Raw genomic sequence first — 4,356 nt, 5'->3', positions numbered from 1 at the left:
CTGGGGAGTCAATCAAACAAGGGGGTCCACACATCTTCAAGTTGCCACTAGTCTATATGTACCATGTCAGTCAGTGAGGCAAAACAGAGTCAAAATCAAGGAAAAGGACCAGATCTAGAATAAAAATTAACACTAGAAAAGTCAAAATGGTAAAATTACAAGATGGGGGAAAGAGAGAAGGAATGACATGCAGAAAGAATTCTGATGACTCCATGAAAAAGTATAGTAGCTCAGAGTAAAAGGAGAAAAGGAGTGGAAGATAAGACCCAAAGAGATACATAAGGAGAAGGAAGAAAGGGAAGTTGAGAAATGAAAGAAGAGAATACTGAGAGGTGTAGAAAGGAAGCCCTGAGTAACAAAGCCTTGAGTTCTGTTGGGTAAAGATCAGCAACGGTTTTCAGTTATCACAACTCTACGAAAGAGCACAGATACCTCGCTTCACAAAACTCCCTGGGAAAATCTTGCAAGATTTCATGGTGATTTCAGAGAGAACATAAAGAAACCTGCCCATCCAGAGTTGAAGTCCTGCCTCAGTCAAGATGTCAAGGCTGGTGAGGATGTGTAGCTGCAACCCTTTGAGACACTCTAGCAGTGACCAGTCGCTGTGCCCTGCAGGTGGGTGTATGCAAGTACTTTTATGTAAAGCTGAACTGTAGGGACAAACCTGGGCTGCTGCTGGTGTGCCACGGCAGCAGCCCTCCATGAGCTCTCATGGCTGGCTCTGGGGGACTTCCCTAAGCCTTCTGGTTTTGAGGGACTTCCAACTCATGCCTTGGGATTGGATCCAAGTTGACTTGGGATTCCACAGCCTCCATGGGACCCATGGGCTTGACCCAGGTAATTTTAGCACTGATGCAGAGCCAGTGATGCTTGACCTAGATAGGGAGGACACAGCTGTCTTTCGTTGTGGTGAGATCATTTTTCGTTCCAGGTTGCAGGCACTCTGGACCTTTGCAAAGATGATGGGCCTATTAAAATGGTTCACCTCAGGTGCCTGATGAATTGTGAGGGTTTTCTGAGGATCCTTGGAGATGGGGCAAGTCTCACACACACAGCCTGTTCAGATCTGATTGCATCTCAGTGAAGCAAATGTTTCAGCTTCCCAATGGGCAATTAGCACCTCACTTGTACTGTCTCACATTCAACCTAAGGAACCTCCTTTTTTGTCTGTGTTGCTGCCCTTTGAATTTCTGCAGAAACAGCTTGAACTGAGAGGGGAGAGAAAAGGAAACACCCTTTGGATGGAGGGCAGATAAAAAACAAAGAAAAAGAGCAGGAGAAAAAAAAAGACCATGGTTGAAAGTCACCAGAAAACTCTACCTGGGAGCAGGTAAAGGGATAACTTTTGAACTGGGTTTCTTTGACTTATTTCCCAGCTTTCTTGGGGATAAAGGTTTTGTATGGCCTATAGCAGTGGTTGAGCAGTGGTCTCAACCTTGGCAACTTTAAGATTCCCAGCTGGGAATTCTGGGAGTCGAAGTCTTAAGGCTGTCAAAGTTGGGAAACACTGTTCCGCAGCATACTGTGGACACTCCTTCTTCGGTTATCTCAACAATTCTGGAGGAAGAACAAAAGGAAAAGCAGGAGTAATAAGTCTGGATGAGCAAGAACAGGCTTTGATTCAACCCTAGCAAGACCAAGTGGCTGTGAGTTTGGAATCCCCTGGATCCCAGGATGGGAGTATTTCCATCTTCAGCTTGGGGGAGGGGTGATAGCACTCCCCTGCTCCAAGCCAGTGCACAAGTTGAGGATTCTCCTGGACTCACAGCTCGTGTGATAACTGTGGCCTGGAGGGCCTCTGCACAACTTCATCTTGGGCACCAGTTGTACAGTACCTGTTTCTGATCAAGAAGCTTTGCTTGCTGCCACTCACACCTTAGTCATCTCCTGGTTGGATTACCGCAATGTGTTCTGCATGGGGATGCCCTTGAAGACCATCCAAAAGCTACAAACTGGTCCAGCATGCAGCAACATAGCAGTTATGAGTTCACCTCAGTATAACAACCACTACTCCATGACCTGCACCGGCTCCCAATAGCCTTCTGGGTGCAATTCAAGGAGCTGGTCGTTACCCATAAAGCCCTAAATGACACAGGACTGGGTTATTTGTGGGACCATCTATCCTCAATGGTATCTGTCCTTCCCACACACACTGGTAGAATGGACACACTTCAGGTCCCTCCCTGCAGCAATGTCATCTGCCTTTTCTGTGGCAGCGTCTGCCCTCTGGAATGACCTCCCCCGAAATACAGTTGGCCCTGACCCTGCTGGCCTTCAGAAAGGCTGTAAAAATCTGGCTTCCTTAGGCGTTCGGGCCAGGTTGGTTGGAATTCCCACCTGGAGCGGTAGAATAGGTGTTTAGGTTCCCAACTGCCTAATAATTTTTGTTGTTGCTTTTAACTGTATTGGTCACTTGTTATATGTTGACTGTATGCCAACCAGAGTCACAATTGTTTGAGTGGCCATATTAATTTCTTAAACAAATAAATAGAAGATAGATAGATAGATAGATAGATAGATAGATAGATAGATAGATAGATAGATAGATGACAGAGATGGATGAGAGAGACAGAACAGTTAATCTTGTATTAATCTATATGCAATATTTTTATACATTTTTCTGAAAGCAGCTTGCTTTAAAAGATACAAATGAAGTCAGGATAACCTATAACACTGCAAACCCAGGGGTATCCTCAGGAGTGGTTCAAAAAGTCAAGGTGGCAACCGCAATCATGCAATCAAAGCCCCGCCCATTTTTTTTTTACAGGCTTAGCCCAGGGAACCCACACAAAAAAGGGGCAAGCCTTCAATGGTGTGGTTGTGGCCACCATCTTGACTCAGAAGAGTCCCCTGCAAATGCTCCTGTTCCAAACAGTTGAAATGTTTGAGGTTACAACCTTCTCACTCATTCCCCCTGCAGTTCCGCACATGATTATGGTACCTTTGGATCCTTGGATAGCAAAGAATTTGATGCAGCTATTAAAGAAGGGAAACTTACTGATGCCTTATCTATCCTCCTGGCCAAATCAAGAGAGTCTTTTGCTGATTTTCCACTCCACATTGCCATAGTAGGAGAACCACGCTCTGGGAAGACCTCCTTCATTAACGCCATGCAGAGTCCACATCTGGATGGCTCAGGTGCAGCTGCAACTGACATTGCTACAAGAGCAGAAGCCCCAGATCGCATAAACGAAGAATTTCCTGGGGTCACCTTTTCAGAAATCACATGGAAGGGTAAGTTACTTCATGAAGACCCCTATGGCAAGCAGGTAGATTTAAATTCCTTTGATTTCTTCTTCATTCTTTTCCCCAAAGAGTTCCCAGGCCACTCACTCACATATTAAGCTTGAGATCCAAAAAATGGACAAGGAGATTTCTCTGGTTCAAACTAAGAAAGACCTGGACGTGGAGGAAGCTAGGAAACAGCAACTATCTGGCTATGGTGAGAAGATTCTCTTGCCTGCCAAGGATTTCTGCAGGGATTCTTTGAGAAATGAAGGGGTGAAAGATTCTCAAGTCTTTGAGGTTTCCAGCAAGAAGCCCAACCACTTTGATTTCCCCCGTCTACGGGAAGCGCTGGGGAGTGATCTCTTGAGGAAGAAGAAAGCCTTTTTCAACAACGGCGTCACTTCCAGTGCTTCAAGCAGTTTGGACGAGAAGGCAGACAAACTGAAAAATAAGATTTGGCTCCCCATAATTTCCTCCGGATTTATAGCCATGATCCCGATCCCGGGAGTTGCGTTCCTGGAGGGCATTGTCCTCTTCCTGCTGTTTGGTTATTGGTGCTGCCGTAAGTTTGGTGTGGATAGTCCGTCGCTCTCCAGACTTGCTGACTTTATGAAAGGGTTAAGGTCAGAGCTGCAATCAATTATGACATCCCAGTAAAAAAAAACGGATTTTACAGAGGCTGCCTGATTTTCTGGGAGCTTCAGTGATGAGTGTGGAATATTTCTATTGGGAAAGTTTCCCCATAATTGGCTGCATATTGTCAGGAGGGACTTCCCTTATTTCTTCTTTCTTCATATTGAAGAAATGTCTGTCAGATGTTAAGAAAGATACCAAGAAAATTCTATCTGAAGCTGCAGCTGTCAAAGTGAAGAGAGACCCTGAATGCCTATAACTGATCATTGGCACAACAGCCTAAAAATATTAGCTTCCAAATCCTTGGATGCAGCCCCAAACTGTTTATTTTTTTTAAGGAATAACGGTTATAATTTTTAATGTGACTGATGGGGGAAAATTATTAAATCCATGACTAGAGGGGAACCCCCATTAATACATTTAATTTTAATTTAATATAGGCAAAATACAGTTTTTTAACCTGCCCCACCTGTACTTCATAGCATAGGAGCCACC

At 44.7% G+C, this 4,356-nt stretch overlaps 1 pseudogene; it reads left to right on the top strand.

Moving 5' to 3' along the window:
* Positions 1-2,191: 2,191 nt before the first annotated feature.
* Positions 2,192-4,120, top strand: LOC134503521 (interferon-inducible GTPase 5-like; annotated as a pseudogene).
* Positions 4,121-4,356: the final 236 nt, after the last annotated feature.

Source organism: Candoia aspera, chromosome 10 (genome assembly GCF_035149785.1).
Source record: "Candoia aspera isolate rCanAsp1 chromosome 10, rCanAsp1.hap2, whole genome shotgun sequence".
NCBI classification, from domain to species: domain Eukaryota; kingdom Metazoa; phylum Chordata; class Lepidosauria; order Squamata; family Boidae; genus Candoia; species Candoia aspera.
The sequence above is the reverse complement of the archived record's forward strand: the minus strand, read 5'-3'. Positions and strand labels throughout refer to the sequence as shown.